Source organism: Lissotriton vulgaris, chromosome 2_2 (genome assembly GCF_964263255.1).
Source record: "Lissotriton vulgaris chromosome 2_2, aLisVul1.2, whole genome shotgun sequence".
Lineage (NCBI taxonomy): Eukaryota > Metazoa > Chordata > Amphibia > Caudata > Salamandridae > Lissotriton > Lissotriton vulgaris.
In genome coordinates, this window is record NC_141688.1 from 61,370,864 (window position 1) to 61,383,891 (window position 13,028).

Here is a 13,028-nt window from a genome sequence, read left to right on the forward strand (position 1 = left end):
CTTGACTGACAGCTACTATTTGTAACCTGAAGAGTGGAAGGCCTGGAAAGTGTTGTCAATTACCTACATTAGGAGGCTAGGAGCTGTGATCAGACCGCATATCGCGGCATCTGTGGAAGGGGTTAAGGGGCGCTGCGTTAGGTCTACTGTCATTTCTATTTATGTGCTAATTGCTGCACGAGACATGCTAGTTCAACACAAGCGCCACTCACGCGGTCGCTAAGAAGGTTTATCTGTCTCTAAAATCCCACCTGTCTCTGAGCGGCACGTAAATGGCCTCGTGGAGTTGACTTCTGCACGCGCAAAAACCTCGGGGCAAACGCAGATTGGCTGGCTGTGCGCAGCGCGTGCAGCCCTGCGACCGGAAGGCAACCACGGCTGCTCTTTCTCGTTTGCCGTGCTCCCCCCACCCCCGCCGCTTTTTATTTTTTAATTCAGTTGATATTTACAAGAGATATAGCAGACAACTTTAATATCCAAGTGATCTTTCAAAGATGATAAATGGAAGGGTAAAAAAATCCTGAAGCAGGGAAAGGGACCTATGTGAATATTCCGGTGGCTGCATTCCGCGCAGATGAGATAACAATGAGCGCAAAATAATAGACTAACAGGAATAAAATGTCATCCACAATCCGAAGCCATTAACGCAACATGCGGCTGGAATATCAGATAATTAGCTTTCTGCCAGCTTTGCTGATTTGAAAAGAGAGCGAGGAAGGGGATGGAGCCGGGAAGGAAAGCATGAAGACAAATAACGAGAGATGAAGCTCGAAGTGTTACACAATAATGTAATGAAAAACTGCCCCGCGCAGGGTGCGTGACGGCAGTGGTGGCTGGACGAGGAAAGAGAGGGGATAACTGTGAAAAGGAGGGAGGGAGGGCGTCATGGCTGCCGGCGAGTGTGGATACTTTCAGCATGCTGTCTGTCAATTTTTATTCCCAAATGAATAATTGTACTAAAGGAATCTCACACCTTAGAATTCAGGCAGTAAACTGTTACCTTGGTATAATTTAAAATACAGATAAAAGCTTGTGGGAATGGGAAAGCCATATATGGAGTGCACGAACTTGAGGATTGTTACGATTACTTACCAGTGATTGTTATTAGTGTTTGCCCAACTCAGCCTCCCACCAGCCATTATTCATGAGAAGAACACAGGAACACTTCAGGAAAATGCTGTGAATGCAAGCCTGTCCCACCCCTAACAGTCATAAATAGACTGGCAGTTCCATCATCCTCCTGACATACCTAAGCCATGAATAAGACCAAACCAGTCAACTGGAATGACTTGTATAAGGATGAATAGAGCTAAGAATAATGAAGAATTATGTTACTGTTAGGTTTGCCTATAGAGCGTCCGTGTCACCCCTGCTGTGGTCTCTCGGCGCTATAGCAGCTCTAAAGGTTGATCTAACCCAGGGTACAACATTTTAGGCAGCTAAAAGAGCCAGGCCTTGAGCGATTTCTTAAACGTTTAAAGTCAGTATATGCATGCAGAGGCAGTGGAAGCATTCCAGTGCTTCGGGGGCTCAGTGTAAGACGGAGCGCACACCATACCCGGTCGATGAGTACGCTGAGGAAGTAACAGGAATTTGCCACCTGATCTAAGACACCGAGGACCTCATTTATGAGGCCGTGCGTCACTTTTACGCCGCCGGTGCGTCACTTTTTGTGACGCACCAGCAGCTTAAAAAATGTGGCTTGTTGCACCATATTTACAAAGTGACGCATCTAGGTAGGTATAAAGCCATGGTATGCGAAGAGCGTGGTCAAGGGGCATGCATTCTTTTAAGATCTGTTGACTCAATGATGATTCTTCACTCAACCACGCAGAACGCCCAGTAAACATTTGAGAAATACATTCTTGGCAACTTTTAAATCATCATGTGGTAACGTGCCCCCTTATTTCGCTACCATAAGAAGCTGTTGCGACACTCTTGGCCTGGTAGATTTTAAGAAGAGCTGCAGTAGGTCTCTTTCCAAGTTTCGATGCAAAATTCAAAATAGCTGCATTCACGCATATCAAGTCTCCCCTCTTTCTTTATTTTAAGGGGCCCCATTTCATATGCTTGTCCATTACTACCCCCAAATACAAAAAGACATCTGTGCGGGGTACTTTAGCATATCCAACCCAAAATTGAAGGGATTTTTTGGGACGGACACCCACATGCATAACATAGGATTTAGAGTCACTTATGGATAGGTCCCGCTCTCACATAAAGGCAGAGAATGCATCAAGAAGACTGTGCAGCCCCCTGGCGGTCCTAGAGATAAGGACCGCGTCATCTGCATATAGGAGGACTTAAGACCACGGCGGCCAAGGTATGGAAAATCTACCCCCGTTAACAATAGGGCTTTATCTAGATCATTGATATATAGATTAAACAAAAGGGGTGCTAAGATGCACCCCTTGTCGTACACCTCTCCTAATATCAAAATTGCGTGAGACTCAAATCCTGCGAAAATTTAACATGGGCCTTGTTGCACGAAGATCTTCTAAAAAATAAACAATGTTTCTATTTAGCCCAATATCAATCATGGACTGCCAAAGTTTAGTCCTATGAACGCGATCGAACGCAGAGGCAGGTCCATGAATGCAAGATGTATGATACCAGAACAAGCGACTGTATATTTATTAAGAATCATGGTTAGGTTAAGGCACTGGGCCACCGTGGACCGACCTGGGCGGAACCGATACTGAACTTCTGATAACGTAGCATGTTCCACTGCCCAGCTAGTCATCCTTTCTTTGACTTTGAAAAGTTGAATTTGTAACCAAAGTCTGCAATGTTACAAATTATGCAGTCAACGCGACACAGATGCGCCCAAATTTCATCGTCTGTGAGATAAATGTCATCCACATACGAACATGGATCTGGGTCAACTCTCTCCTAGAGAGAGACAATACGGGCAGCAAACACACCTGGACTATTCTTATGGCCCATCGCCAGGCGTTTAAATTGGTGCTGTTTACCGCCACAGGTAAAACTGGTCCATTGGGAACTTAGACCATCCAAATTGTGGGCAAAAAAAACGTTGGATATGTCAAGTGTGGTTTTAAACTGTTTTCACACCAGACCATCCACTAGAGCAGAGCCTTGGGTATTCTGTACTGCACAGATACGGCAATGCGAGTTCAAATGCCGGTAATCCAATACCAAACGGTACGAACCATCTGGCTTGTTTACAGTAAAAAGTGGGTTATTCATCGGTGACACGCAAGTCTCAATTACACCTTGATATTCCAAATGTTCAAGGATTTCCGCAACTGAAGCCTTAGCTTCACGTCATATGGGATATTGAGGTTGCGGCTGTGGCATAGACCGTAAGTGAATCTTATGGTGTGGGGAAAATGTATCCCAACCACAGTGCGTACGGTACAGAACCGGCGCAAGGGCTTTAGCCCACTCTTCAGCAAATTTCAGAGCATGCTCCTTCGAGACTGTGTGCGCGAAACTAGGGAGGATCACCTCCTCCCCTCTCGGAGCCACGAGAACAAAAGGTGGGGGCCAGTCAGCCTCCGCTAACAAAATGTCATAGGTAGTTGTAAGATTTTCCCTAAATACCCTGTTTATGGTACTTTGTATGTCACCTTCAATTAAAAGGACAATTTCATAAAGCCTATCAGCTGTCTCCACAACAACATATCGGTCAGTCGCTGTCACCTTCAGTAGTGGACCAGGGCCTCTCGCACTATGGTAATCTCCGCCGTGCTGTCCAACAACGTCAGCGCCCATGTCTGATTCCGAAGCTGCGTTCTCACTATCTGTGGCATATCTCGCTGTTAAAGCGGCAACTTTCTTTTTCTGAAACTCAGGTCTTTTCTGTGAAGAATCGTCCTGCTTGCCTTTTCCGTCTTTCGGGCGGGGTTGGTCGCGACTCTGCTGGCCACCCGACCTCTGCCGCGGCCTCCACCACCGGACGATGAGGCCGATGTGTCCTGTAACGAACGAGGAGAGCATTGATCAGGAACCTGAAATCTATCAGGCGACTTAATCGTAGTGCGGTCGGGCAAATCATAAATGTGCTCAGTAGACGCAGGCACTGGTGATGGGGGACGGGACTCCTGTTTCTGTTGCTGTTTCCCCTGTTTTTTATTTCTGTTCCAATTTTTCTTTGGAGCTGTGGGTTGAATGTCTGTTTCAGACTTCGCACCCTGGGTTTGCTTCTTATCTTTAGCAGTAGTAAGGGCTTGACACCTAAACTATTGCAGCCAATGGTTTTATGCGCAGCCGTAATAATTCTCAGTAACTGTCGGGGTTTCTTGGCATTGGGGACATCGCGTAAGGCATTAGCCACTTGAAAGTTTACCGAATATCCCTTTATATTAGAAAGGACCAGATCGGAAACTACATCAAATGAGTCCACGAGTCTCATTCCCAATTCAACCACAGCCTCAGGTCCGTGTTCATCCTGAACACGCTTAATGACCGTAGGAAGGACAGGCATTGACGGAGTGCCGAAGCATCTCGTATACACCTACACAAAAATTCTACCCTATGACTCACAGTCACCGGCTTCTGGTGCCAAATCCTTGGGTAAACTAATTGTAAGAATCCTGTGTTTTTCTACGGGACTGGAATTAGGAAAAACTGCATGCAGCTGGTCAAATTTCTCGGCAAGCCAAAAAGGCATATCATCCTTATCTTGGGGACGCTTGCCCATCACTGCATTGACCATCACAGGACTAAACTTCCTTCCGCTCGGTCCAGCTGGAGGGGCCGCAACACCAGGAGCCCAGCCCTGGAAATTACGGGTCATATATTGAACTAGGACCCGAATGACACTAATAGAAGAGTCATATAAGGTCCGTAACTCAGCAACGGGGAACTGCCCCGCATGAGGATGTGGGGTGAATACAGCCACAACCGGCCAGGAAGCGCCTGGAATGGACAAAGGACCCAATCTAGCCACCGTTACACTGTGGGGAATGGTGCCATCAAACCAAACACAGTGCTGCCTTGTAGAAATCGGAATTTCCTGTGTCCTATAAGGGACATATTCCCTGGGCACGGCTGTGTGAGTGTAAGTGTGAAAAACCTGCGTAGCCGCTTCTACTTCAGGAAACGTCACCCAAGAGTATAATATCTCAAACGCACTTACGACCAAAATCACTGCCATGCCCTCCAAACCAACATTGTATGCTAGCAAATGATTGCAAACCACAATGCGACTATGTTGCGGTGTAACAATGTCAGCCATAGTGACACAGAGAGGAATAAGATACAATGTAAAACTTAGTAGCCCAACTGGGTAGTATTTAGAAAGGAAACCGTTTGAATAGATTCAAGCTTGAAAAGACCTATGTAACTATAGGTAGGTTTGTCCGACACCACTGTTATCCGGAAACAATAGCGAAGGGGTTAAGGACTGAATGAAGTACTACTCAAGCGTCATGTAATAAGACCACCAATATTGGGCGTCATGTAGCAGGGATTCTGCTCATACACAGAACTGTGCATAGAGACTTGGAACCTCAGTGAATTAGGGTGTGCCATAACTCACCTTAGTAGCCAAAATCCCCTACCAGACTAGCAATCAGTGTCTCATTAGTTATTCCATATCACAATGATTAGACAACCCAGAACATGGAACTTAGAATACCTCAGGCAATGTGGAACACATGAACACTCTTTTGTTATACTCTCATATCAGTCCAAAACGGGGAGTAAATGAAGACACGTGCAAGTTTGAAATATTTATTTCTAATGCCGTGTTCTCAGGCACAGTATCTTAGCTAATACAAGCAGACATATTATAAGCAACAAGATTATCAGCATAGTTACTATTCCATAATATACAAAGGGAGAAAGCATGTTAAAATGCTAAATAGAAATAGGCTAGATTACACCTAGATTTCACGCTCCCTTGCTATTAGGTTTTATTATATCTGCAGAAGGTCTCTTGGTTTTTCAAGGGCGGCCCCATTCCTCTGGTCCTAGTAGAAATGGATCACATAATTTTCTACACCAGCTCTCTGCATGCGAAAGTCCTCCAAAGTGTGTTTGCATGCCTGCGCAGTGCATCATTAAACACGCCAAAATCAGAGGTGGCCACAGCTGCATATATGTTATGTCTAGAACGTGCGCTGATCAGACCGGACAACAACCACTGTGTTGAAATAACCTTGAAGGCCTCAGCACTCACTATTCAGACAAAGCTTACCAAGCAAAGCTGCTACTATAGGAAAACATATTATTCTCGTGTGAAGCAAAACAGTCTGCTAGACATTTGTAATAATGTGTGCCGTTTGCAAAGGCAGCAGAAAGGAACAATGGCGTTTTAACTTCTAATAAGCTCATGCTAACTTAACATAGTGTAAATGCAAGGCACATCCCCATGACAGGCCCACCACCTTAACCATTGAATCCAACAGTAAAATCGGTCTATAACAGTGGTTGCTATCACAATTTCCCTTTCCTAAAACTGGCATAATGGTTAAGGTGGCCCAGGACTCAGGACAACCTGTCCTTGCCGCAGCATTAGCTACTGCCACAAGGACCGGAGCCAAAAAAATGGGATCAGATTTAAAGAGAGCCTGGGGGATACCGTTGGGTCCTGGGACTTTGTTACTAGTTAACCTGACAATACCCTCCTCGATCTCTTCTATACTGAAGACCAGGTCAACGCTGACTGTCTCACAATTAGGCAAGCGATTTAGCTCAAGGGGCTCTCAAACATAGTTTCAAAGTGGAGCACCCACTCATCCTCTGTGACATGTGCGACTACTGCACAGCCTTCATCATGGTGTAATAGAGGACTGTTGATAATGCCCCAGAATCTCGAGATGCACCTCAGCGTGCTGGCCTCAATCAACCCTCTCCGTGCCTCTTCCTTCAAGGCAGACTTACGTTTGGCCACTTCGAGTTTGTAGTTTTTTCGACACAATCTGACCAGGGTCTGATTTCTTGGGCTATGGTTTAAAGCTTCCCGCAGCTTTCTAGCCGCCAGAGAACAGGAGGAGTCAAGCCACCTTGGGGCCTGGGTGGCTGGGCATCGGCCCGGAATACTTAGAAGGTCACATACTTTAGCTGTGATGGAATCAACGGCGCTGATGACCTCCCCCGTTGATGTTTGCAGTGAAGTACACAGTGCTAATTAACTAGCACACAACTCTTTCACTGACTTATAGAATTTATCTGGGGGAGATCGGTTACCACTTTAGCCACCTTCTACCGTCTGTTGATCGCACAGACCCACCTTGCCCAACTCCTCTCTTAGGCACCAGTAAAGAACCACTGTTTTCTACACACAAGGGATTATGGTCACTATGGGCGCTTACTTGGATCTTGAATCCCGTGAATAGAGATTTTACAGATGCTAAAATTAATATAAAATTGATAAGTGAGCCTCCGCCTCTCCCTTTAAACGAGAAAACAGCCTGGCTATGGGGGCACATGTGGATAAAAGAGACATTAAATCAGATTTGTGGAGAAAATCATTCAACATGTCCCCCTGTGAGGAATGTTCAAAATGAATTCCCCACACATGTGGACATCCCAAATCAGCCAACATTGCCACCCCTGGGACTCCACATCGGTGAATGTTGAAATCCCTAACAAGCATGAGGTTTTGAAGAGTGGTATTACTTTGTTGCATTATGAAAGAACCCAACATAGGGATGTTACACCCGCCCTTGGGACTTGACGGTGAACAGCCGCGGCCCGTGGAGAGAGTTCCGGTGGGGCAGACAGGCAGGGCAGGGGAGGGGCAGTGTGGGGGGTGATAAACACTGGAATATGGATGATTGCAGGTAAGTAAACAATTAAATTAATTAAACGAATTTCGGAGCGTGCCCTACATCGCATTTTGCGATGCAGGGCACAGAACGAAATTGTTGGACCTGCAGCTTTTTGATTAACCAAATGCATACAATAAGTAACTGCTGCGTGCCCTTGATTGGAGGGTGCATTATCATCCCCCTGGTTGGTGATTATGATTTCCGGAGAAAGAGGTAGCTGATGAGCTATATGATAGCTATTTGTCTCAATGAGATCCTGCGTGGTCTCATTCCAACCCAAGATGTTTGATGGATTACTCTCGACAATGGTCAGTTGAGTATCTACTGATTTGGATGGTGGAGCATTAACCAGGGACCTGGAGAGACAGCGATTTACCAGCTTGATCTCCTTATCCAGTACAACCGCGGCACACTGGAGAAAGGCATCCATAATTGCCACTGGGTCTGTCGTGCTTGCCGGTGTCCTCTCGGGGCTAAGGTCGCCTTGCACTTCACCATATTAAAATCAGAACTTGGGCCCCGATGTAGGTAAATTAGAAATACCGACTCTAAATTACCGAATTTTACCGATTCGGTAATTTAGAGTAGGTATTTCTAATGTAGGTACCAATTCGGTAAATTTTACTGAATCTGTAAAATTCGGTATTTACCGATTCGGTAAATACCGAATCGGTATTTGCTATTGCATCCTATGGGCCTTGAAGCCCATAGGATTCAATATCAAATACCGATTCGGTATTTACCGAATCGGTAAATACCGATTTTTGCAAGGGCGCAGGGAGTGTCACTTTGACACCCTCTGGCACCCCTGTTTTAGGCTCTTGTGCAATGTGGCACACATACATGCCCTAAGGGCATGGATGTGTGCCACATGGCACAGGTGTACATGCACAGATGTGCATGTGCACCTGAATCGGTATTTTACCATGCAATTGTATTGCATGGTAAAATACCGAATCTTGGAGCCCAGTAGCAATGTAAATATTGCTACCTACATTGCAATGACACATATTCGGTAATTTTACCGGTCGGTATTTTTGCCGAATCAGTAAAATATACAGAATCAGTAAATGTACCGAATCTGTAATTTTACAGATTCGGTAAAATTACCGAATTGGTAAAATTACCGATTATGTGTCATTTTTCAGCCCCTACATCTCCATGGCCATTTACCGGTCGGTAACGGCCGAAATCGGCCGTTACCGGCCGGTAAATGGCCAAAAATCGAGACCTACATCTGGCCCTAAGTGCTTTATAGCATGTCATTGTCCCTGATGCTGGTAACCCAATAACGATTTAGAAAAGGGGGTGGTGATGAACAGAGTGTCTGAGTTAAACAGACCACTCTTACCCAGTCCAAAGATCAGGGCTTGATCCATCACCGTTATTTATCTCACTGCCCCATCCCAGCTCAGAACCTGGCTATATGCAAATCAGTCTGTCCCTGGCCCAGTGCATCATGGGAACAGGGCAGACTAAACTACCAAGCCAATTCTTCACCAGAAAGGAGACAAGCTACCGGGGACCGGTTTCTGGCATTTCAGCCTTCTTCGGCCCGGCTTGCTTGAATCCTGATGGAGCAGTGAGAAAGGGACTCATGTCTGAGTATACCCTGCCACACCTATAGTGGCCAAAAACGATTTAGAAAAGGGGGTGGTGATGAACAGAGTGTCTGAGTTAAACAGACCACTCTTACCCAGTCCAAAGATCAGGGCTTGATCCATCACCGTTATTTATCTCACTGCCCCATCCCAGCTCAGAACCTGGATATATGCAAATCAGTCTGTCCCTGGCCCAGTGCATCATGGGAACAGGGCAGACTAAACTACCAAGCCAATTCTTCACCAGAAAGGAGACAAGCTACCGGGGACCGGTTTCTGGCATTTCAGCCTTCTTCGGCCCGGCTTGCTTGAATCCTGATGGAGCAGTGAGTAAGGGACTCATGTCTGAGTATACCCTGCCACACCTATAGTGGCCAAAAACGATTTAGAAAAGGGGGTGGTGATGAACAGAGTGTCTGAGTTAAACAGACCACTCTTACCCAGTCCAAAGATCAGGGCTTGATCCATCACCGTTATTTATCTCACTGCCCCATCCCAGCTCAGAACCTGGCTATATGCAAATCAGTCTGTCCCCGGCCCAGTGCATCATGGGAACAGGGCAGACTAAACTACCAAGCCAATTCTTCACCAGAAAGGAGACAAGCTACCGGGGACCGGTTTCTGGCATTTCAGCCTTCTTCGGCCCGGCTTGCTTGAATCCTGATGGAGCAGTGAGAAAGGGACTCATGTCTGAGTATACCCTGCCACACCTATAGTGGCCAAAACGATTTAGAAAAGGGGGTGGTGATGAACAGAGTGTCTGAGTTAAACAGACCACTCTTACCCAGTCCAAAGATCAGGGCTTGATCCATCACCGTTATTTATCTCACTGCCCCATCCCAGCTCAGAACCTGGCTATATGCAAATCAGTCTGTCCCTGGCCCAGTGCATCATGGGAACAGGGCAGACTAAACTACCAAGCCAATTCTTCACCAGAAAGGAGACAAGCTACCGGGGACCGGTTTCTGGCATTTCAGCCTTCTTCGGCCCGGCTTGCTTGAATCCTGATGGAGCAGTGAGAAAGGGACTCATGTCTGAGTATACCCTGCCACACCTATAGTGGCCAAAAACGATTTAGAAAAGGGGGTGGTGATGAACAGAGTGTCTGAGTTAAACAGACCACTCTTACCCAGTCCAAAGATCAGGGCTTGATCCATCACCGTTATTTAACTCACTGCCCCATCCCAGCTCAGAACCTGGCTATATGCAAATCAGTCTGTCCCTGGCCCAGTGCATCATGGGAACAGGGCAGACTAAACTACCAAGCCAATTCTTCACCAGAAAGGAGACAAGCTACCGGGGACCGGTTTCTGGCATTTCAGCCTTCTTCGGCCCGGCTTGCTTGAATCCTGATGGAGCAGTGAGAAAGGGACTCATGTCTGAGTATACCCTGCCACACCTATAGTGGCCAAAAACGATTTAGAAAAGGGGGTGGTGATGAACAGAGTGTCTGAGTTAAACAGACCACTCTTACCCAGTCCAAAGATCAGGGCTTGATCCATCACCGTTATTTAACTCACTGCCCCATCCCAGCTCAGAACCTGGCTTTATGCAAATCAGTCTGTCCCTGGCCCAGTGCATCATGGGAACAGGGCAGACTAAACTACCAAGCCAATTCTTCACCAGAAAGGAGACAAGCTACCGGGGACCGGGTTCTGGCATTTCAGCCTTCTTCGGCCCGGCTTGCTTGAATCCTGATGGAGCAGTGAGAAAGGGACTCATGTCTGAGTATACCCTGCCACACCTATAGTGGCCAAAAACGTAATGCCAGAAACCGGTCCCCGGGAGCTTGTTTCCTTCCCAGTGTAAGAATTGGCTTTTGTAGTTTGGTTTGCCCTGTTCCCATCATGCACTGGGACAGGAACAGACTAATTTGCATACAGCCAGGTTCTGAAACTGGGATGGTGCAGTGAGCTAAAAAACGGTGTTGGATCTAGCCCTGATCTCTTGACTGGGTGAGAGCTTTCTGCTTAATTCAGAGACTCTGTCCCTCACCACCCCTTGTTGTAAATATTTTTGTCCACCCTAAGCGTGGAAGGGTATTCTCAGATGTGAGACCCTTGCTCATTGCACCATCAGGATTCAAGCAAACCGGGCCGAAGACGGCTGTAATGCCAGAAACCGGTCCCCGGGAGCTTGTTTCCTTCCCAGTGTAAGAATTGGCTTTTGTAGTTTGGTTTGCCCTGTTCCCATCATGCACTGGGACAGGAACAGACTAATTTGCATACAGCCAGGTTCTGAAACTGGGATGGTGCAGTGAGCTAAAAAACGGTGTTGGATCTAGCCCTGACCTCTTGACTGGGTGAGAGCTTTCTGCTTAATTCAGAGACTCTGTCCCTCACCACCCCTTGTTGTAAATAGGTAACCCAATAAGGCATTAAAAAAGGGCCCAGGATGTTGCCGTTGGGAGGTAGTGAAATCTGTCCAGTGACAAACCAAGGGAGTAGGCCCAGCCCAGCCTCCTAAGGGCTCGGAATGGCACAAATGGGCTTGCCCTTGCCCGGGCATGCTCACGCGCATCCTGCGCTCTGGGAGCCCGCGGCCGCTCAAGAAGTGCCTCCAGGCGCTGTGATGGGTGTGGTAGCAGGCAAGCTGGGACCTTTGGTCTGGGGTCCCGAGCAACGGCAGGCAGGTAACTGGCAATGCGCCTTGGTCTGGGGTCACCTTGTTACAGTCCCCCAGGAGAACAGGGCAGGATATTTCAGTGGATGTGCGAGTGGCCCTCGTTACCTCCTTTCTCTTTTTTTCAATAGTTCTATAAATTCTGGACATTTTATCCTCAAAATACTATCAAGTGTTAGCTTTAAATACCTCAGCACAGTCATTAATTGTGAGGGATACCCAAGCAAAACCAGACTTAAGGCTTCCATTAAACATCATCGATTGCACTATCTCACTATGGGGCAGTTGTATCAAGATACCCATTAGCCATTCTCAAATAGCGATTTTTGGAGAATCGCTATTTGAGAATTGCAAAATGGTATGTATCTAGAAATTTGCTATTTTTTGCGATTTCTTAAAATTCCTTAATTGCGATTAGCAAACTACTTATCGCAATTAAGGAATAATTTCCCATTCAGTTCTATGGGCCAGGAGGCCCATAGGAAGGAATGGGAAGTTATTCTCAATTTGCAATTCGCAATTTGCTAATCGCAAATTGAGAATACTTTCAAGGGTGCAAGGGTGTCTTAAGGACACCCTGCTGCACCCCTGAAATTTACATGTGTGCGCATATGGCGCACATACATGCCCTAAGGGCATGTATGAGCGCCACATGGCACCTTTAGAAAATGCCAAAAAGTGCATTTGTAAAAGAATTTGCAAATTACCACCAACTATAAGTTGGTGGTAATTTGCGATTTCTTAGTGTAAATTCGCAATACTTAATTACTTCATACATAGCATTTAAGGATCTCAATTTGCGATTCCTTAAATGCTTACGCAATGTTAAGGAATCGCAAAATTTGGGATTCCTTAATATTGCGATTGTTTTTACATGATACATTTCATTTTGAGATTTTTTTGTCGCAAACGCTGCTTTTTAGCGATTCGCAGCATTTGCGACAAAAAAATGCTTTGATACATCTGCCACCTATGTAGCATACAGTGACTTCAATGAGGGCTAGACATTAACAAACCTACACCCAAAGTATTTCCAATTAATGTCAATCCTTAGCAGACAGTA